The 22,478-nt window shown below is 45.9% G+C and overlaps 10 non-coding genes across 10 annotated transcripts; all 10 read right to left on the reverse strand.

Moving 5' to 3' along the window:
- Nucleotides 1-1,876: 1,876 nt before the first annotated feature.
- LOC130311589 (U2 spliceosomal RNA) lies at nucleotides 1,877-2,067 on the reverse strand. Its single transcript, XR_008859918.1, has one exon. It is a non-coding gene; the product is annotated as a U2 spliceosomal RNA (small nuclear RNA).
- Nucleotides 2,068-4,144: 2,077 nt separating this feature from the next.
- LOC130311572 (U2 spliceosomal RNA) lies at nucleotides 4,145-4,335 on the reverse strand. The gene has a single exon (XR_008859902.1). It is a non-coding gene; the product is annotated as a U2 spliceosomal RNA (small nuclear RNA).
- A 2,073-nt stretch (nucleotides 4,336-6,408) lies between these two features.
- On the reverse strand, nucleotides 6,409-6,599 carry LOC130311573 (U2 spliceosomal RNA). The gene has a single exon (XR_008859903.1). It is a non-coding gene; the product is annotated as a U2 spliceosomal RNA (small nuclear RNA).
- Nucleotides 6,600-8,678: 2,079 nt separating this feature from the next.
- On the reverse strand, nucleotides 8,679-8,869 carry LOC130311574 (U2 spliceosomal RNA). Its single transcript, XR_008859904.1, has one exon. It is a non-coding gene; the product is annotated as a U2 spliceosomal RNA (small nuclear RNA).
- A 2,075-nt stretch (nucleotides 8,870-10,944) lies between these two features.
- LOC130311575 (U2 spliceosomal RNA) lies at nucleotides 10,945-11,135 on the reverse strand. Its single transcript, XR_008859905.1, has one exon. It is a non-coding gene; the product is annotated as a U2 spliceosomal RNA (small nuclear RNA).
- A 2,067-nt stretch (nucleotides 11,136-13,202) lies between these two features.
- On the reverse strand, nucleotides 13,203-13,393 carry LOC130311578 (U2 spliceosomal RNA). The gene has a single exon (XR_008859907.1). It is a non-coding gene; the product is annotated as a U2 spliceosomal RNA (small nuclear RNA).
- Nucleotides 13,394-15,474: 2,081 nt separating this feature from the next.
- Nucleotides 15,475-15,665, reverse strand: LOC130311579 (U2 spliceosomal RNA). Its single transcript, XR_008859908.1, has one exon. It is a non-coding gene; the product is annotated as a U2 spliceosomal RNA (small nuclear RNA).
- Nucleotides 15,666-17,741: 2,076 nt separating this feature from the next.
- On the reverse strand, nucleotides 17,742-17,932 carry LOC130311580 (U2 spliceosomal RNA). The gene has a single exon (XR_008859909.1). It is a non-coding gene; the product is annotated as a U2 spliceosomal RNA (small nuclear RNA).
- A 2,077-nt stretch (nucleotides 17,933-20,009) lies between these two features.
- On the reverse strand, nucleotides 20,010-20,200 carry LOC130311581 (U2 spliceosomal RNA). Its single transcript, XR_008859910.1, has one exon. It is a non-coding gene; the product is annotated as a U2 spliceosomal RNA (small nuclear RNA).
- Nucleotides 20,201-22,281: 2,081 nt separating this feature from the next.
- On the reverse strand, nucleotides 22,282-22,472 carry LOC130311582 (U2 spliceosomal RNA). Its single transcript, XR_008859911.1, has one exon. It is a non-coding gene; the product is annotated as a U2 spliceosomal RNA (small nuclear RNA).
- Nucleotides 22,473-22,478: the final 6 nt, after the last annotated feature.

Consider the following 22,478-nt stretch of genomic DNA (forward strand, 5'->3'; position numbering starts at 1 on the left):
AAATGCAATCCATAACCCGGATTTGCCAGGAACCCTTCTTACTCCTCCTACTTGCATGTGACACTGGGCTTAGGATCTGCATAGGAAACACACACACAAGCACACACCTACCTTTGTTGCCTGCAGATGCCTCCTTGGCTGTCCCCAAACGGTATCAAACCAACACCCACGGGAAGCTGTAAGCATAGAGGACATGCCTGCACCCCATTGGACTTACCTGTGTGGGTTAAATCCGGGTTATTTGACAACCTATGGCGGTGATGGTTCTGCTCAGGCAGAGCAGTGCTGATGCTCCTCATAAAGCTGTCGCTGCTGTGAAGGTTCTAGGTGACATCACAAATCCCTATGGTTACATACACAACAAAGCTGGGTTGTTGTTGTTTACACTCTGCAAGGCCTGTGGAAGTGAGTGACATCATAGCACTGTAGTTCTGAGGGTTCTAGATGGATGCAACAATCTCCTGTTGCTTCTATGAAGGCCATAATAGACGACATCACCAAACAGCTCCATAGTCACATACACAGCAAAGGAGAGATGTTGTTTACACCTAGTGATGTCAGTGGTATTGAGTGACATCACAGCACAGTGCTAAGGCTCCTGGGCCTGGACACAGCAGCGGCTGCAATATCTCAACGGAGAATACGTTTATATATATGTGTGTGTGTGCGCGTATATATATATATATATATATATATATATATATATATATATATTTCTCCGCCGAAATCACTTTTAAACCCATTTCCACCTTTTTTTCCCTTCTCTTCCTCTTACTTTTTTTTCACGTTTTTTTACGTTTTTCTCCTTTTCGCCTCTTTTCTGGGCGTATTATTCTTCTTTTTCTTCTTTTTTTTCGTCTAATGCATACCCCATCAGGGCAGCAATGCTTATTCAATACCGCCAGCAGATGGAGACACTGGGGGATAATTTTCTAAGGATTTATACTGATTTTTCCTGTCTGAATTTGTCGCACAGAAAGTTGCAGGCCAAATATGTGTGACATTTCTGCGACTTTAGCTTCTAGAGCATTTTTACAACATTATAAATAGGTGCTGAATACATAAAAAGCGACTGTTCAGCGACAGACAAGTCGCATCGGCTGAAAGTAGGCCAGAATGTCAGTCCATGTTGGAGCAGGTTTAGATACAGTCTAAAGTATAGATCTCAAAGTCTGTGCACAGAATTTAGCAAGGGCCTCGCACCTTCTGATGCATCAGGTAGGTGCACAATAGCATAGCCTAACCCTCTGTACTTTGGTCTATATTGATGCGGGACATAGACAGCCAGCTGATGACCAATCCATTAGTGCAATGGATGGCTGGAAGCATTTGTCTTTGCCTTTGCAATACCACAGAAGCAATGCATGGTCAATGTACAGCAATGACACACCTGTGTGAACAGCCAGGAGACCCCCCCCCCCCCCCCCCATGTTATGTTACATAGTTACATAGTTAGTACGGTCGAAAAAAGACATATGTCCATCAAGTTCAACCAGGGAATTAAGGGGTAGGGGTGTGGCGCGATATTGGGGAAGGGATGAGATTTTATATTTCTTCATAAGCATTAATCTTATTTTGTCAATTAGGAACATTCAGCACCCACCCGCTATCAAGGCAGCTGCCTATCATGTCATGCCCTACCTGCACAGGTGTGCTGGCTACTCAAATGATCCAATTAAGGAGGCCATTTAGTCAGCAGCAGCAGAAGTCCTGTGCCTGGACGCTCCAACAGCGGCCAGACACAAGCAGAAGCAGCAGCAGCAGCACCACCTTTTGTTTTTTGGCTGCAGCAGCAAGGCCCACAGGGCTGGCTAGCTGGCTAGCCAGCAAGCAGGTAGCAATGAAAGTAGGAATCTTTCTTTTTAACCCTGTAAGGGGGTGGTGCACTGTACCCGAAGATACTGCCATATCGGGTCAATGCATAGGGCGACGGAAGCAAGCTTCGAAATCGGCCCCCGTTCTCAAAAATCCATTTAATATATGGTCCCCAGATAGGGGACGTATCAGATATTAAACTGATAAGAACTGATACTACACTTGATCTTAGCCAAAAGGCCGAGAAGCGATAACCGTGAAAGGGGCGGGCCCAACAAGGTCCCCTTCATGGGCACTATCACTGCTTGCTGTCAGGGAGGCTGCCAGACAATTTTCCATGCACACTCTGGGCTGGGGGGCAGTCAACCACCAGTACACACAGCAGAACCTAAACCCATACCATTATTGCTAAGCAGCAAGACAGGGGCCCATTGCACTCCCACGGGGCCTTTTTAAATGCAATCCATAACCCGGATTTGCCAGGAACCCTTCTTACTCCTCCTACTTGCATGTGACACTGGGCTTAGGATCTGCATAGGAAACACACACACAAGCACACACCTACCTTTGTTGCCTGCAGATGCCTCCTTGGCTGTCCCCAAACGGTATCAAACCAACACCCACGGGAAGCTGTAAGCATAGAGGACATGCCTGCACCCCATTGGACTTACCTGTGTGGGTTAAATCCGGGTTATTTGACAACCTATGGCGGTGATGGTTCTGCTCAGGCAGAGCAGTGCTGATGCTCCTCATAAAGCTGTCGCTGCTGTGAAGGTTCTAGGTGACATCACAAATCCCTATGGTTACATACACAACAAAGCTGGGTTGTTGTTGTTTACACTCTGCAAGGCCTGTGGAAGTGAGTGACATCATAGCACTGTAGTTCTGAGGGTTCTAGATGGATGCAACAATCTCCTGTTGCTTCTATGAAGGCCATAATAGACGACATCACCAAACAGCTCCATAGTCACATACACAGCAAAGGAGAGATGTTGTTTACACCTAGTGATGTCAGTGGTATTGAGTGACATCACAGCACAGTGCTAAGGCTCCTGGGCCTGGACACAGCAGCGGCTGCAATATCTCAACGGAGAATACGTTTATATATATGTGTGTGTGTGCGCGTATATATATATATATATATATATATATATATATATATATATATTTCTCCGCCGAAATCACTTTTAAACCCATTTCCACCTTTTTTTCCCTTCTCTTCCTCTTACTTTTTTTTCACGTTTTTTTACGTTTTTCTCCTTTTCGCCTCTTTTCTGGGCGTATTATTCTTCTTTTTCTTCTTTTTTTTCGTCTAATGCATACCCCATCAGTGCAGCAATGCTTATTCAATACCGCCAGCAGATGGAGACACTGGGGGATAATTTTCTAAGGATTTATACTGATTTTTCCTGTCTGAATTTGTCGCACAGAAAGTTGCAGGCCAAATATGTGTGACATTTCTGCGACTTTAGCTTCTAGAGCATTTTTACAACATTATACATAGGTGCTGAATACATAAAAAGCGACTGTTCAGCGACAGACAAGTCGCATCGGCTGAAAGTAGGCCAGAATGTCAGTCCATGTTGGAGCAGGTTTAGATACAGTCTAAAGTATAGATCTCAAAGTCTGTGCACAGAATTTAGCAAGGGCCTCGCACCTTCTGATGCATCAGGTAGGTGCACAATAGCATAGCCTAACCCTCTGTACTTTGGTCTATATTGATGCGGGACATAGACAGCCAGCTGATGACCAATCCATTAGTGCAATGGATGGCTGGAAGCATTTGTCTTTGCCTTTGCAATATCACAGAAGCAATGCATGGTCAATGTACAGCAATGACACACCTGTGTGAACAGCCAGGAGACCCCCCCCCCCCCCCCCATGTTATGTTACATAGTTACATAGTTAGTACGGTCGAAAAAAGACATATGTCCATCAAGTTCAACCAGGGAATTAAGGGGTAGGGGTGTGGCGCGATATTGGGGAAGGGATGAGATTTTATATTTCTTCATAAGCATTAATCTTATTTTGTCAATTAGGAACATTCAGCACCCACCCGCTATCAAGGCAGCTGCCTATCATGTCATGCCCTACCTGCACAGGTGTGCTGGCTACTCAAATGATCCAATTAAGGAGGCCATTTAGTCAGCAGCAGCAGAAGTCCTGTGCCTGGACGCTCCAACAGCGGCCAGACACAAGCAGAAGCAGCAGCAGCAGCACCACCTTTTGTTTTTTGGCTGCAGCAGCAAGGCCCACAGGGCTGGCTAGCTGGCTAGCCAGCAAGCAGGTAGCAATGAAAGTAGGAATCTTTCTTTTTAACCCTGTAAGGGGGTGGTGCACTGTACCCGAAGATACTGCCATATCGGGTCAATGCATAGGGCGACGGAAGCAAGCTTCGAAATCGGCCCCCGTTCTCAAAAATCCATTTAATATATGGTCCCCAGATAGGGGACGTATCAGATATTAAACTGATAAGAACAGATACTACACTTGATCTTAGCCAAAAGGCCGAGAAGCGATAACCGTGAAAGGGGCGGGCCCAACAAGGTCCCCTTCATGGGCACTATCACTGCTTGCTGTCAGGGAGGCTGCCAGACAATTTTCCATGCACACTCTGGGCTGGGGGGCAGTCAACCACCAGTACACACAGCAGAACCTAAACCCATACCATTATTGCTAAGCAGCAAGACAGGGGCCCATTGCACTCCCACGGGGCCTTTTTAAATGCAATCCATAACCCGGATTTGCCAGGAACCCTTCTTACTCCTCCTACTTGCATGTGACACTGGGCTTAGGATCTGCATAGGAAACACACACACAAGCACACACCTACCTTTGTTGCCTGCAGATGCCTCCTTGGCTGTCCCCAAACGGTATCAAACCAACACCCACGGGAAGCTGTAAGCATAGAGGACATGCCTGCACCCCATTGGACTTACCTGTGTGGGTTAAATCCGGGTTATTTGACAACCTATGGCGGTGATGGTTCTGCTCAGGCAGAGCAGTGCTGATGCTCCTCATAAAGCTGTCGCTGCTGTGAAGGTTCTAGGTGACATCACAAATCCCTATGGTTACATACACAACAAAGCTGGGTTGTTGTTGTTTACACTCTGCAAAGCCTGTGGAAGTGAGTGACATCATAGCACTGTAGTTCTGAGGGTTCTAGATGGATGCAACAATCTCCTGTTGCTTCTATGAAGGCCATAATAGACGACATCACCAAACAGCTCCATAGTCACATACACAGCAAAGGAGAGATGTTGTTTACACCTAGTGATGTCAGTGGTATTGAGTGACATCACAGCACAGTGCTAAGGCTCCTGGGCCTGGACACAGCAGCGGCTGCAATATCTCAACGGAGAATACGTTTATATATATGTGTGTGTGTGCGCGTATATATATATATATATATATATATATATATATATATATATATATTTCTCCGCCGAAATCACTTTTAAACCCATTTCCACCTTTTTTTCCCTTCTCTTCCTCTTACTTTTTTTTCACGTTTTTTTACGTTTTTCTCCTTTTCGCCTCTTTTCTGGGCGTATTATTCTTCTTTTTCTTCTTTTTTTTCGTCTAATGCATACCCCATCAGTGCAGCAATGCTTATTCAATACCGCCAGCAGATGGAGACACTGGGGGATAATTTTCTAAGGATTTATACTGATTTTTCCTGTCTGAATTTGTCGCACAGAAAGTTGCAGGCCAAATATGTGTGACATTTCTGCGACTTTAGCTTCTAGAGCATTTTTACAACATTATACATAGGTGCTGAATACATAAAAAGCGACTGTTCAGCGACAGACAAGTCGCATCGGCTGAAAGTAGGCCAGAATGTCAGTCCATGTTGGAGCAGGTTTAGATACAGTCTAAAGTATAGATCTCAAAGTCTGTGCACAGAATTTAGCAAGGGCCTCGCACCTTCTGATGCATCAGGTAGGTGCACAATAGCATAGCCTAACCCTCTGTACTTTGGTCTATATTGATGCGGGACATAGACAGCCAGCTGATGACCAATCCATTAGTGCAATGGATGGCTGGAAGCATTTGTCTTTGCCTTTGCAATACCACAGAAGCAATGCATGGTCAATGTACAGCAATGACACACCTGTGTGAACAGCCAGGAGACCCCCCCCCCCATGTTATGTTACATAGTTACATAGTTAGTACGGTCGAAAAAAGACATATGTCCATCAAGTTCAACCAGGGAATTAAGGGGTAGGGGTGTGGCGCGATATTGGGGAAGGGATGAGATTTTATATTTCTTCATAAGCATTAATCTTATTTTGTCAATTAGGAACATTCAGCACCCACCCGCTATCAAGGCAGCTGCCTATCATGTCATGCCCTACCTGCACAGGTGTGCTGGCTACTCAAATGATCCAATTAAGGAGGCCATTTAGTCAGCAGCAGCAGAAGTCCTGTGCCTGGACGCTCCAACAGCGGCCAGACACAAGCAGAAGCAGCAGCAGCAGCACCACCTTTTGTTTTTTGGCTGCAGCAGCAAGGCCCACAGGGCTGGCTAGCTGGCTAGCCAGCAAGCAGGTAGCAATGAAAGTAGGAATCTTTCTTTTTAACCCTGTAAGGGGGTGGTGCACTGTACCCGAAGATACTGCCATATCGGGTCAATGCATAGGGCGACGGAAGCAAGCTTCGAAATCGGCCCCCGTTCTCAAAAATCCATTTAATATATGGTCCCCAGATAGGGGACGTATCAGATATTAAACTGATAAGAACAGATACTACACTTGATCTTAGCCAAAAGGCCGAGAAGCGATAACCGTGAAAGGGGCGGGCCCAACAAGGTCCCCTTCATGGGCACTATCACTGCTTGCTGTCAGGGAGGCTGCCAGACAATTTTCCATGCACACTCTGGGCTGGGGGGCAGTCAACCACCAGTACACACAGCAGAACCTAAACCCATACCATTATTGCTAAGCAGCAAGACAGGGGCCCATTGCACTCCCACGGGGCCTTTTTAAATGCAATCCATAACCCGGATTTGCCAGGAACCCTTCTTACTCCTCCTACTTGCATGTGACACTGGGCTTAGGATCTGCATAGGAAACACACACACAAGCACACACCTACCTTTGTTGCCTGCAGATGCCTCCTTGGCTGTCCCCAAACGGTATCAAACCAACACCCACGGGAAGCTGTAAGCATAGAGGACATGCCTGCACCCCATTGGACTTACCTGTGTGGGTTAAATCCGGGTTATTTGACAACCTATGGCGGTGATGGTTCTGCTCAGGCAGAGCAGTGCTGATGCTCCTCATAAAGCTGTCGCTGCTGTGAAGGTTCTAGGTGACATCACAAATCCCTATGGTTACATACACAACAAAGCTGGGTTGTTGTTGTTTACACTCTGCAAGGCCTGTGGAAGTGAGTGACATCATAGCACTGTAGTTCTGAGGGTTCTAGATGGATGCAACAATCTCCTGTTGCTTCTATGAAGGCCATAATAGACGACATCACCAAACAGCTCCATAGTCACATACACAGCAAAGGAGAGATGTTGTTTACACCTAGTGATGTCAGTGGTATTGAGTGACATCACAGCACAGTGCTAAGGCTCCTGGGCCTGGACACAGCAGCGGCTGCAATATCTCAACGGAGAATACGTTTATATATATGTGTGTGTGTGCGCGTATATATATATATATATATATATATATATATATATATATATATATTTCTCCGCCGAAATCACTTTTAAACCCATTTCCACCTTTTTTTCCCTTCTCTTCCTCTTACTTTTTTTTCACGTTTTTTTACGTTTTTCTCCTTTTCGCCTCTTTTCTGGGCGTATTATTCTTCTTTTTCTTCTTTTTTTTCGTCTAATGCATACCCCATCAGTGCAGCAATGCTTATTCAATACCGCCAGCAGATGGAGACACTGGGGGATAATTTTCTAAGGATTTATACTGATTTTTCCTGTCTGAATTTGTCGCACAGAAAGTTGCAGGCCAAATATGTGTGACATTTCTGCGACTTTAGCTTCTAGAGCATTTTTACAACATTATACATAGGTGCTGAATACATAAAAAGCGACTGTTCAGCGACAGAACAAGTCGCATCGGCTGAAAGTAGGCCAGAATGTCAGTCCATGTTGGAGCAGGTTTAGATACAGTCTAAAGTATAGATCTCAAAGTCTGTGCACAGAATTTAGCAAGGGCCTCGCACCTTCTGATGCATCAGGTAGGTGCACAATAGCATAGCCTAACCCTCTGTACTTTGGTCTATATTGATGCGGGACATAGACAGCCAGCTGATGACCAATCCATTAGTGCAATGGATGGCTGGAAGCATTTGTCTTTGCCTTTGCAATACCACAGAAGCAATGCATGGTCAATGTACAGCAATGACACACCTGTGTGAACAGCCAGGAGACCCCCCCCCCCCCCCCATGTTATGTTACATAGTTACATAGTTAGTACGGTCGAAAAAAGACATATGTCCATCAAGTTCAACCAGGGAATTAAGGGGTAGGGGTGTGGCGCGATATTGGGGAAGGGATGAGATTTTATATTTCTTCATAAGCATTAATCTTATTTTGTCAATTAGGAACATTCAGCACCCACCCGCTATCAAGGCAGCTGCCTATCATGTCATGCCCTACCTGCACAGGTGTGCTGGCTACTCAAATGATCCAATTAAGGAGGCCATTTAGTCAGCAGCAGCAGAAGTCCTGTGCCTGGACGCTCCAACAGCGGCCAGACACAAGCAGAAGCAGCAGCAGCAGCACCACCTTTTGTTTTTTGGCTGCAGCAGCAAGGCCCACAGGGCTGGCTAGCTGGCTAGCCAGCAAGCAGGTAGCAATGAAAGTAGGAATCTTTCTTTTTAACCCTGTAAGGGGGTGGTGCACTGTACCCGAAGATACTGCCATATCGGGTCAATGCATAGGGCGACGGAAGCAAGCTTCGAAATCGGCCCCCGTTCTCAAAAATCCATTTAATATATGGTCCCCAGATAGGGGACGTATCAGATATTAAACTGATAAGAACAGATACTACACTTGATCTTAGCCAAAAGGCCGAGAAGCGATAACCGTGAAAGGGGCGGGCCCAACAAGGTCCCCTTCATGGGCACTATCACTGCTTGCTGTCAGGGAGGCTGCCAGACAATTTTCCATGCACACTCTGGGCTGGGGGGCAGTCAACCACCAGTACACACAGCAGAACCTAAACCCATACCATTATTGCTAAGCAGCAAGACAGGGGCCCATTGCACTCCCACGGGGCCTTTTTAAATGCAATCCATAACCCGGATTTGCCAGGAACCCTTCTTACTCCTCCTACTTGCATGTGACACTGGGCTTAGGATCTGCATAGGAAACACACACACAAGCACACACCTACCTTTGTTGCCTGCAGATGCCTCCTTGGCTGTCCCCAAACGGTATCAAACCAACACCCACGGGAAGCTGTAAGCATAGAGGACATGCCTGCACCCCATTGGACTTACCTGTGTGGGTTAAATCCGGGTTATTTGACAACCTATGGCGGTGATGGTTCTGCTCAGGCAGAGCAGTGCTGATGCTCCTCATAAAGCTGTCGCTGCTGTGAAGGTTCTAGGTGACATCACAAATCCCTATGGTTACATACACAACAAAGCTGGGTTGTTGTTGTTTACACTCTGCAAGGCCTGTGGAAGTGAGTGACATCATAGCACTGTAGTTCTGAGGGTTCTAGATGGATGCAACAATCTCCTGTTGCTTCTATGAAGGCCATAATAGACGACATCACCAAACAGCTCCATAGTCACATACACAGCAAAGGAGAGATGTTGTTTACACCTAGTGATGTCAGTGGTATTGAGTGACATCACAGCACAGTGCTAAGGCTCCTGGGCCTGGACACAGCAGCGGCTGCAATATCTCAACGGAGAATACGTTTATATATATGTGTGTGTGTGCGCGTATATATATATATATATATATATATATATATATATATATATATATTTCTCCGCCGAAATCACTTTTAAACCCATTTCCACCTTTTTTTCCCTTCTCTTCCTCTTACTTTTTTTTCACGTTTTTTTACGTTTTTCTCCTTTTCGCCTCTTTTCTGGGCGTATTATTCTTCTTTTTCTTCTTTTTTTTCGTCTAATGCATACCCCATCAGTGCAGCAATGCTTATTCAATACCGCCAGCAGATGGAGACACTGGGGGATAATTTTCTAAGGATTTATACTGATTTTTCCTGTCTGAATTTGTCGCACAGAAAGTTGCAGGCCAAATATGTGTGACATTTCTGCGACTTTAGCTTCTAGAGCATTTTTACAACATTATACATAGGTGCTGAATACATAAAAAGCGACTGTTCAGCGACAGACAAGTCGCATCGGCTGAAAGTAGGCCAGAATGTCAGTCCATGTTGGAGCAGGTTTAGATACAGTCTAAAGTATAGATCTCAAAGTCTGTGCACAGAATTTAGCAAGGGCCTCGCACCTTCTGATGCATCAGGTAGGTGCACAATAGCATAGCCTAACCCTCTGTACTTTGGTCTATATTGATGCGGGACATAGACAGCCAGCTGATGACCAATCCATTAGTGCAATGGATGGCTGGAAGCATTTGTCTTTGCCTTTGCAATACCACAGAAGCAATGCATGGTCAATGTACAGCAATGACACACCTGTGTGAACAGCCAGGAGACCCCCCCCCCCCCATGTTATGTTACATAGTTACATAGTTAGTACGGTCGAAAAAAGACATATGTCCATCAAGTTCAACCAGGGAATTAAGGGGTAGGGGTGTGGCGCGATATTGGGGAAGGGATGAGATTTTATATTTCTTCATAAGCATTAATCTTATTTTGTCAATTAGGAACATTCAGCACCCACCCGCTATCAAGGCAGCTGCCTATCATGTCATGCCCTACCTGCACAGGTGTGCTGGCTACTCAAATGATCCAATTAAGGAGGCCATTTAGTCAGCAGCAGCAGAAGTCCTGTGCCTGGACGCTCCAACAGCGGCCAGACACAAGCAGAAGCAGCAGCAGCAGCACCACCTTTTGTTTTTTGGCTGCAGCAGCAAGGCCCACAGGGCTGGCTAGCTGGCTAGCCAGCAAGCAGGTAGCAATGAAAGTAGGAATCTTTCTTTTTAACCCTGTAAGGGGGTGGTGCACTGTACCCGAAGATACTGCCATATCGGGTCAATGCATAGGGCGACGGAAGCAAGCTTCGAAATCGGCCCCCGTTCTCAAAAATCCATTTAATATATGGTCCCCAGATAGGGGACGTATCAGATATTAAACTGATAAGAACAGATACTACACTTGATCTTAGCCAAAAGGCCGAGAAGCGATAACCGTGAAAGGGGCGGGCCCAACAAGGTCCCCTTCATGGGCACTATCACTGCTTGCTGTCAGGGAGGCTGCCAGACAATTTTCCATGCACACTCTGGGCTGGGGGGCAGTCAACCACCAGTACACACAGCAGAACCTAAACCCATACCATTATTGCTAAGCAGCAAGACAGGGGCCCATTGCACTCCCACGGGGCCTTTTTAAATGCAATCCATAACCCGGATTTGCCAGGAACCCTTCTTACTCCTCCTACTTGCATGTGACACTGGGCTTAGGATCTGCATAGGAAACACACACACAAGCACACACCTACCTTTGTTGCCTGCAGATGCCTCCTTGGCTGTCCCCAAACGGTATCAAACCAACACCCACGGGAAGCTGTAAGCATAGAGGACATGCCTGCACCCCATTGGACTTACCTGTGTGGGTTAAATCCGGGTTATTTGACAACCTATGGCGGTGATGGTTCTGCTCAGGCAGAGCAGTGCTGATGCTCCTCATAAAGCTGTCGCTGCTGTGAAGGTTCTAGGTGACATCACAAATCCCTATGGTTACATACACAACAAAGCTGGGTTGTTGTTGTTTACACTCTGCAAGGCCTGTGGAAGTGAGTGACATCATAGCACTGTAGTTCTGAGGGTTCTAGATGGATGCAACAATCTCCTGTTGCTTCTATGAAGGCCATAATAGACGACATCACCAAACAGCTCCATAGTCACATACACAGCAAAGGAGAGATGTTGTTTACACCTAGTGATGTCAGTGGTATTGAGTGACATCACAGCACAGTGCTAAGGCTCCTGGGCCTGGACACAGCAGCGGCTGCAATATCTCAACGGAGAATACGTTTATATATATGTGTGTGTGTGCGCGTATATATATATATATATATATATATATATATATATATTTCTCCGCCGAAATCACTTTTAAACCCATTTCCACCTTTTTTTCCCTTCTCTTCCTCTTACTTTTTTTTCACGTTTTTTTACGTTTTTCTCCTTTTCGCCTCTTTTCTGGGCGTATTATTCTTCTTTTTCTTCTTTTTTTTCGTCTAATGCATACCCCATCAGTGCAGCAATGCTTATTCAATACCGCCAGCAGATGGAGACACTGGGGGATAATTTTCTAAGGATTTATACTGATTTTTCCTGTCTGAATTTGTCGCACAGAAAGTTGCAGGCCAAATATGTGTGACATTTCTGCGACTTTAGCTTCTAGAGCATTTTTACAACATTATACATAGGTGCTGAATACATAAAAAGCGACTGTTCAGCGACAGACAAGTCGCATCGGCTGAAAGTAGGCCAGAATGTCAGTCCATGTTGGAGCAGGTTTAGATACAGTCTAAAGTATAGATCTCAAAGTCTGTGCACAGAATTTAGCAAGGGCCTCGCACCTTCTGATGCATCAGGTAGGTGCACAATAGCATAGCCTAACCCTCTGTACTTTGGTCTATATTGATGTGGGACATAGACAGCCAGCTGATGACCAATCCATTAGTGCAATGGATGGCTGGAAGCATTTGTCTTTGCCTTTGCAATACCACAGAAGCAATGCATGGTCAATGTACAGCAATGACACACCTGTGTGAACAGCCAGGAGACCCCCCCCCCCCCATGTTATGTTACATAGTTACATAGTTAGTACGGTCGAAAAAAGACATATGTCCATCAAGTTCAACCAGGGAATTAAGGGGTAGGGGTGTGGCGCGATATTGGGGAAGGGATGAGATTTTATATTTCTTCATAAGCATTAATCTTATTTTGTTAATTAGGAACATTCAGCACCCACCCGCTATCAAGGCAGCTGCCTATCATGTCATGCCCTACCTGCACAGGTGTGCTGGCTACTCAAATGATCCAATTAAGGAGGCCATTTAGTCAGCAGCAGCAGAAGTCCTGTGCCTGGACGCTCCAACAGCGGCCAGACACAAGCAGAAGCAGCAGCAGCAGCACCACCTTTTGTTTTTTGGCTGCAGCAGCAAGGCCCACAGGGCTGGCTAGCTGGCTAGCCAGCAAGCAGGTAGCAATGAAAGTAGGAATCTTTCTTTTTAACCCTGTAAGGGGGTGGTGCACTGTACCCGAAGATACTGCCATATCGGGTCAATGCATAGGGCGACGGAAGCAAGCTTCGAAATCGGCCCCCGTTCTCAAAAATCCATTTAATATATGGTCCCCAGATAGGGGACGTATCAGATATTAAACTGATAAGAACAGATACTACACTTGATCTTAGCCAAAAGGCCGAGAAGCGATAACCGTGAAAGGGGCGGGCCCAACAAGGTCCCCTTCATGGGCACTATCACTGCTTGCTGTCAGGGAGGCTGCCAGACAATTTTCCATGCACACTCTGGGCTGGGGGGCAGTCAACCACCAGTACACACAGCAGAACCTAAACCCATACCATTATTGCTAAGCAGCAAGACAGGGGCCCATTGCACTCCCACGGGGCCTTTTTAAATGCAATCCATAACCCGGATTTGCCAGGAACCCTTCTTACTCCTCCTACTTGCATGTGACACTGGGCTTAGGATCTGCATAGGAAACACACACACAAGCACACACCTACCTTTGTTGCCTGCAGATGCCTCCTTGGCTGTCCCCAAACGGTATCAAACCAACACCCACGGGAAGCTGTAAGCATAGAGGACATGCCTGCACCCCATTGGACTTACCTGTGTGGGTTAAATCCGGGTTATTTGACAACCTATGGCGGTGATGGTTCTGCTCAGGCAGAGCAGTGCTGATGCTCCTCATAAAGCTGTCGCTGCTGTGAAGGTTCTAGGTGACATCACAAATCCCTATGGTTACATACACAACAAAGCTGGGTTGTTGTTGTTTACACTCTGCAAGGCCTGTGGAAGTGAGTGACATCATAGCACTGTAGTTCTGAGGGTTCTAGATGGATGCAACAATCTCCTGTTGCTTCTATGAAGGCCATAATAGACGACATCACCAAACAGCTCCATAGTCACATACACAGCAAAGGAGAGATGTTGTTTACACCTAGTGATGTCAGTGGTATTGAGTGACATCACAGCACAGTGCTAAGGCTCCTGGGCCTGGACACAGCAGCGGCTGCAATATCTCAACGGAGAATACGTTTATATATATGTGTGTGTGTGCGCGTGTATATATATATATATATATATATATATATATATATATATATATTTCTCCGCCGAAATCACTTTTAAACCCATTTCCACCTTTTTTTCCCTTCTCTTCCTCTTACTTTTTTTTCACGTTTTTTTACGTTTTTCTCCTTTTCGCCTCTTTTCTGGGCGTATTATTCTTCTTTTTCTTCTTTTTTTTCGTCTAATGCATACCCCATCAGTGCAGCAATGCTTATTCAATACCGCCAGCAGATGGAGACACTGGGGGATAATTTTCTAAGGATTTATACTGATTTTTCCTGTCTGAATTTGTCGCACAGAAAGTTGCAGGCCAAATATGTGTGACATTTCTGCGACTTTAGCTTCTAGAGCATTTTTACAACATTATACATAGGTGCTGAATACATAAAAAGCGACTGTTCAGCGACAGACAAGTCGCATCGGCTGAAAGTAGGCCAGAATGTCAGTCCATGTTGGAGCAGGTTTAGATACAGTCTAAAGTATAGATCTCAAAGTCTGTGCACAGAATTTAGCAAGGGCCTCGCACCTTCTGATGCATCAGGTAGGTGCACAATAGCATAGCCTAACCCTCTGTACTTTGGTCTATATTGATGCGGGACATAGACAGCCAGCTGATGACCAATCCATTAGTGCAATGGATGGCTGGAAGCATTTGTCTTTGCCTTTGCAATACCACAGAAGCAATGCATGGTCAATGTACAGCAATGACACACCTGTGTGAACAGCCAGGAGACCCCCCCCCCCCCCCCCCCATGTTATGTTACATAGTTACATAGTTAGTACGGTCGAAAAAAGACATATGTCCATCAAGTTCAACCAGGGAATTAAGGGGTAGGGGTGTGGCGCGATATTGGGGAAGGGATGAGATTTTATATTTCTTCATAAGCATTAATCTTATTTTGTCAATTAGGAACATTCAGCACCCACCCGCTATCAAGGCAGCTGCCTATCATGTCATGCCCTACCTGCACAGGTGTGCTGGCTACTCAAATGATCCAATTAAGGAGGCCATTTAGTCAGCAGCAGCAGAAGTCCTGTGCCTGGACGCTCCAACAGCGGCCAGACACAAGCAGAAGCAGCAGCAGCAGCACCACCTTTTGTTTTTTGGCTGCAGCAGCAAGGCCCACAGGGCTGGCTAGCTGGCTAGCCAGCAAGCAGGTAGCAATGAAAGTAGGAATCTTTCTTTTTAACCCTGTAAGGGGGTGGTGCACTGTACCCGAAGATACTGCCATATCGGGTCAATGCATAGGGCGACGGAAGCAAGCTTCGAAATCGGCCCCCGTTCTCAAAAATCCATTTAATATATGGTCCCCAGATAGGGGACGTATCAGATATTAAACTGATAAGAACAGATACTACACTTGATCTTAGCCAAAAGGCCGAGAAGCGATAACCGTGAAAGGGGCGGGCCCAACAAGGTCCCCTTCATGGGCACTATCACTGCTTGCTGTCAGGGAGGCTGCCAGACAATTTTCCATGCACACTCTGGGCTGGGGGGCAGTCAACCACCAGTACACACAGCAGAACCTAAACCCATACCATTATTGCTAAGCAGCAAGACAGGGGCCCATTGCACTCCCACGGGGCCTTTTTAAATGCAATCCATAACCCGGATTTGCCAGGAACCCTTCTTACTCCTCCTACTTGCATGTGACACTGGGCTTAGGATCTGCATAGGAAACACACACACAAGCACACACCTACCTTTGTTGCCTGCAGATGCCTCCTTGGCTGTCCCCAAACGGTATCAAACCAACACCCACGGGAAGCTGTAAGCATAGATGACATGCCTGCACCCCATTGGACTTACCTGTGTGGGTTAAATCCGGGTTATTTGACAACCTATGGCGGTGATGGTTCTGCTCAGGCAGAGCAGTGCTGATGCTCCTCATAAAGCTGTCGCTGCTGTGAAGGTTCTAGGTGACATCACAAATCCCTATGGTTACATACACAACAAAGCTGGGTTGTTGTTGTTTACACTCTGCAAGGCCTGTGGAAGTGAGTGACATCATAGCACTGTAGTTCTGAGGGTTCTAGATGGATGCAACAATCTCCTGTTGCTTCTATGAAGGCCATAATAGACGACATCACCAAACAGCTCCATAGTCACATACACAGCAAAGGAGAGATGTTGTTTACACCTAGTGATGTCAGTGGTATTGAGTGACATCACAGCACAGTGCTAAGGCTCCTGGGCCTGGACACAGCAGCGGCTGCAATATCTCAACGGAGAATACGTTTATATATATGTGTGTGTGTGCGCGTATATATATATATATATATATATATATATATATATATATATATATTTCTCCGCCGAAATCACTTTTAAACCCATTTCCACCTTTTTTTCCCTTCTCTTCCTCTTACTTTTTTTTCACGTTTTTTTACGTTTTTCTCCTTTTCGCCTCTTTTCTGGGCGTATTATTCTTCTTTTTCTTCTTTTTTTTCGTCTAATGCATACCCCATCAGTGCAGCAATGCTTATTCAATACCGCCAGCAGATGGAGACACTGGGGGATAATTTTCTAAGGATTTATACTGATTTTTCCTGTCTGAATTTGTCGCACAGAAAGTTGCAGGCCAAATATGTGTGACATTTCTGCGACTTTAGCTTCTAGAGCATTTTTACAACATTATACATAGGTGCTGAATACATAAAAAGCGACTGTTCAGCGACAGACAAGTCGCATCGGCTGAAAGTAGGCCAGAATGTCAGTCCATGTTGGAGCAGGTTTAGATACAGTCTAAAGTATAGATCTCAAAGTCTGTGCACAGAATTTAGCAAGGGCCTCGCACCTTCTGATGCATCAGGTAGGTGCACAATAGCATAGCCTAACCCTCTGTACTTTGGTCTATATTGATGCGGGACATAGACAGCCAGCTGATGACCAATCCATTAGTGCAATGGATGGCTGGAAGCATTTGTCTTTGCCTTTGCAATACCACAGAAGCAATGCATGGTCAATGTACAGCAATGACACACCTGTGTGAACAGCCAGGAGACCCCCCCCCCCCCCATGTTATGTTACATAGTTACATAGTTAGTACGGTCGAAAAAAGACATATGTCCATCAAGTTCAACCAGGGAATTAAGGGGTAGGGGTGTGGCGCGATATTGGGGAAGGGATGAGATTTTATATTTCTTCATAAGCATTAATCTTATTTTGTCAATTAGGAACATTCAGCACCCACCCGCTATCAAGGCAGCTGCCTATCATGTCATGCCCTACCTGCACAGGTGTGCTGGCTACTCAAATGATCCAATTAAGGAGGCCATTTAGTCAGCAGCAGCAGAAGTCCTGTGCCTGGACGCTCCAACAGCGGCCAGACACAAGCAGAAGCAGCAGCAGCAGCACCACCTTTTGTTTTTTGGCTGCAGCAGCAAGGCCCACAGGGCTGGCTAGCTGGCTAGCCAGCAAGCAGGTAGCAATGAAAGTAGGAATCTTTCTTTTTAACCCTGTAAGGGGGTGGTGCACTGTACCCGAAGATACTGCCATATCGGGTCAATGCATAGGGCGACGGAAGCAAGCTTCGAAATCGGCCCCCGTTCTCAAAAATCCATTTAATATATGGTCCCCAGATAGGGGACGTATCAGATATTAAACTGATAAGAACAGATACTACACTTGATCTTAGCCAAAAGGCCGAGAAGCGATAACCGTGAAAGGGGCGGGCCCAACAAGGTCCCCTTCATGGGCACTATCACTGCTTGCTGTCAGGGAGGCTGCCAGACAATTTTCCATGCACACTCTGGGCTGGGGGGCAGTCAACCACCAGTACACACAGCAGAACCTAAACCCATACCATTATTGCTAAGCAGCAAGACAGGGGCCCATTGCACTCCCACGGGGCCTTTTTAAATGCAATCCATAACCCGGATTTGCCAGGAACCCTTCTTACTCCTCCTACTTGCATGTGACACTGGGCTTAGGATCTGCATAGGAAACACACACACAAGCACACACCTACCTTTGTTGCCTGCAGATGCCTCCTTGGCTGTCCCCAAACGGTATCAAACCAACACCCACGGGAAGCTGTAAGCATAGAGGACATGCCTGCACCCCATTGGACTTACCTGTGTGGGTTAAATCCGGGTTATTTGACAACCTATGGCGGTGATGGTTCTGCTCAGGCAGAGCAGTGCTGATGCTCCTCATAAAGCTGTCGCTGCTGTGAAGGTTCTAGGTGACATCACAAATCCCTATGGTTACATACACAACAAAGCTGGGTTGTTGTTGTTTACACTCTGCAAGGCCTGTGGAAGTGAGTGACATCATAGCACTGTAGTTCTGAGGGTTCTAGATGGATGCAACAATCTCCTGTTGCTTCTATGAAGGCCATAATAGACGACATCACCAAACAGCTCCATAGTCACATACACAGCAAAGGAGAGATGTTGTTTACACCTAGTGATGTCAGTGGTATTGAGTGACATCACAGCACAGTGCTAAGGCTCCTGGGCCTGGACACAGCAGCGGCTGCAATATCTCAACGGAGAATACGTTTATATATATGTGTGTGTGTGCGCGTGTATATATATATATATATATATATATATATATATATATATTTCTCCGCCGAAATCACTTTTAAACCCATTTCCACCTTTTTTTCCCTTCTCTTCCTCTTACTTTTTTTTCACGTTTTTTTACGTTTTTCTCCTTTTCGCCTCTTTTCTGGGCGTATTATTCTTCTTTTTCTTCTTTTTTTTCGTCTAATGCATACCCCATCAGTGCAGCAATGCTTATTCAATACCGCCAGCAGATGGAGACACTGGGGGATAATTTTCTAAGGATTTATACTGATTTTTCCTGTCTGAATTTGTCGCACAGAAAGTTGCAGGCCAAATATGTGTGACATTTCTGCGACTTTAGCTTCTAGAGCATTTTTACAACATTATACATAGGTGCTGAATACATAAAAAGCGACTGTTCAGCGACAGACAAGTCGCATCGGCTGAAAGTAGGCCAGAATGTCAGTCCATGTTGGAGCAGGTTTAGATACAGTCTAAAGTATAGATCTCAAAGTCTGTGCACAGAATTTAGCAAGGGCCTCGCACCTTCTGATGCATCAGGTAGGTGCACAATAGCATAGCCTAACCCTCTGTACTTTGGTCTATATTGATGCGGGACATAGACAGCCAGCTGATGACCAATCCATTAGTGCAATGGATGGCTGGAAGCATTTGTCTTTGCCTTTGCAATACCACAGAAGCAATGCATGGTCAATGTACAGCAATGACACACCTGTGTGAACAGCCAGGAGACCCCCCCCCCCCCCCCCCCATGTTATGTTACATAGTTACATAGTTAGTACGGTCGAAAAAAGACATATGTCCATCAAGTTCAACCAGGGAATTAAGGGGTAGGGGTGTGGCGCGATATTGGGGAAGGGATGAGATTTTATATTTCTTCATAAGCATTAATCTTATTTTGTCAATTAGGAACATTCAGCACCCACCCGCTATCAAGGCAGCTGCCTATCATGTCATGCCCTACCTGCACAGGTGTGCTGGCTACTCAAATGATCCAATTAAGGAGGCCATTTAGTCAGCAGCAGCAGAAGTCCTGTGCCTGGACGCTCCAACAGCGGCCAGACACAAGCAGAAGCAGCAGCAGCAGCACCACCTTTTGTTTTTTGGCTGCAGCAGCAAGGCCCACAGGGCTGGCTAGCTGGCTAGCCAGCAAGCAGGTAGCAATGAAAGTAGGAATCTTTCTTTTTAACCCTGTAAGGGGGTGGTGCACTGTACCCGAAGATACTGCCATATCGGGTCAATGCATAGGGCGACGGAAGCAAGCTTCGAAATCGGCCCCCGTTCTCAAAAATCCATTTAATATATGGTCCCCAGATAGGGGACGTATCAGATATTAAACTGATAAGAACAGATACTACACTTGATCTTAGCCAAAAGGCCGAGAAGCGATAACCGTGAAAGGGGCGGGCCCAACAAGGTCCCCTTCATGGGCACTATCACTGCTTGCTGTCAGGGAGGCTGCCAGACAATTTTCCATGCACACTCTGGGCTGGGGGGCAGTCAACCACCAGTACACACAGCAGAACCTAAACCCATACCATTATTGCTAAGCAGCAAGACAGGGGCCCATTGCACTCCCACGGGGCCTTTTTAAATGCAATCCATAACCCGGATTTGCCAGGAACCCTTCTTACTCCTCCTACTTGCATGTGACACTGGGCTTAGGATCTGCATAGGAAACACACACACAAGCACACACCTACCTTTGTTGCCTGCAGATGCCTCCTTGGCTGTCCCCAAACGGTATCAAACCAACACCCACGGGAAGCTGTAAGCATAGATGACATGCCTGCACCCCATTGGACTTACCTGTGTGGGTTAAATCCGGGTTATTTGACAACCTATGGCGGTGATGGTTCTGCTCAGGCAGAGCAGTGCTGATGCTCCTCATAAAGCTGTCGCTGCTGTGAAGGTTCTAGGTGACATCACAAATCCCTATGGTTACATACACAACAAAGCTGGGTTGTTGTTGTTTACACTCTGCAAGGCCTGTGGAAGTGAGTGACATCATAGCACTGTAGTTCTGAGGGTTCTAGATGGATGCAACAATCTCCTGTTGCTTCTATGAAGGCCATAATAGACGACATCACCAAACAGCTCCATAGTCACATACACAGCAAAGGAGAGATGTTGTTTACACCTAGTGATGTCAGTGGTATTGAGTGACATCACAGCACAGTGCTAAGGCTCCTGGGCCTGGACACAGCAGCGGCTGCAATATCTCAACGGAGAATACGTTTATATATATGTGTGTGTGTGCGCGTATATATATATATATATATATATATATATATATATATATATATATATATTTCTCCGCCGAAATCACTTTTAAACCCATTTCCACCTTTTTTTCCCTTCTCTTCCTCTTACTTTTTTTTCACGTTTTTTTACGTTTTTCTCCTTTTCGCCTCTTTTCTGGGCGTATTATTCTTCTTTTTCTTCTTTTTTTTCGTCTAATGCATACCCCATCAGTGCAGCAATGCTTATTCAATACCGCCAGCAGATGGAGACACTGGGGGATAATTTTCTAAGGATTTATACTGATTTTTCCTGTCTGAATTTGTCGCACAGAAAGTTGCAGGCCAAATATGTGTGACATTTCTGCGACTTTAGCTTCTAGAGCATTTTTACAACATTATACATAGGTGCTGAATACATAAAAAGCGACTGTTCAGCGACAGACAAGTCGCATCGGCTGAAAGTAGGCCAGAATGTCAGTCCATGTTGGAGCAGGTTTAGATACAGTCTAAAGTATAGATCTCAAAGTCTGTGCACAGAATTTAGCAAGGGCCTCGCACCTTCTGATGCATCAGGTAGGTGCACAATAGCATAGCCTAACCCTCTGTACTTTGGTCTATATTGATGCGGGACATAGACAGCCAGCTGATGACCAATCCATTAGTGCAATGGATGGCTGGAAGCATTTGTCTTTGCCTTTGCAATACCACAGAAGCAATGCATGGTCAATGTACAGCAATGACACACCTGTGTGAACAGCCAGGAGACCCCCCCCCCCCCCCATGTTATGTTACATAGTTACATAGTTAGTACGGTCGAAAAAAGACATATGTCCATCAAGTTCAACCAGGGAATTAAGGGGTAGGGGTGTGGCGCGATATTGGGGAAGGGATGAGATTTTATATTTCTTCATAAGCATTAATCTTATTTTGTCAATTAGGAACATTCAGCACCCACCCGCTATCAAGGCAGCTGCCTATCATGTCATGCCCTACCTGCACAGGTGTGCTGGCTACTCAAATGATCCAATTAAGGAGGCCATTTAGTCAGCAGCAGCAGAAGTCCTGTGCCTGGACGCTCCAACAGCGGCCAGACACAAGCAGAAGCAGCAGCAGCAGCACCACCTTTTGTTTTTTGGCTGCAGCAGCAAGGCCCACAGGGCTGGCTAGCTGGCTAGCCAGCAAGCAGGTAGCAATGAAAGTAGGAATCTTTCTTTTTAACCCTGTAAGGGGGTGGTGCACTGTACCCGAAGATACTGCCATATCGGGTCAATGCATAGGGCGACGGAAGCAAGCTTCGAAATCGGCCCCCGTTCTCAAAAATCCATTTAATATATGGTCCCCAGATAGGGGACGTATCAGATATTAAACTGATAAGAACAGATACTACACTTGATCTTAGCCAAAAGGCCGAGAAGCGATAACCGT

The sequence above is a fragment of the Hyla sarda genome, unplaced genomic scaffold (genome assembly GCF_029499605.1).
Source record: "Hyla sarda isolate aHylSar1 unplaced genomic scaffold, aHylSar1.hap1 scaffold_1646, whole genome shotgun sequence".
NCBI classification, from domain to species: Eukaryota; Metazoa; Chordata; class Amphibia; order Anura; family Hylidae; genus Hyla; species Hyla sarda.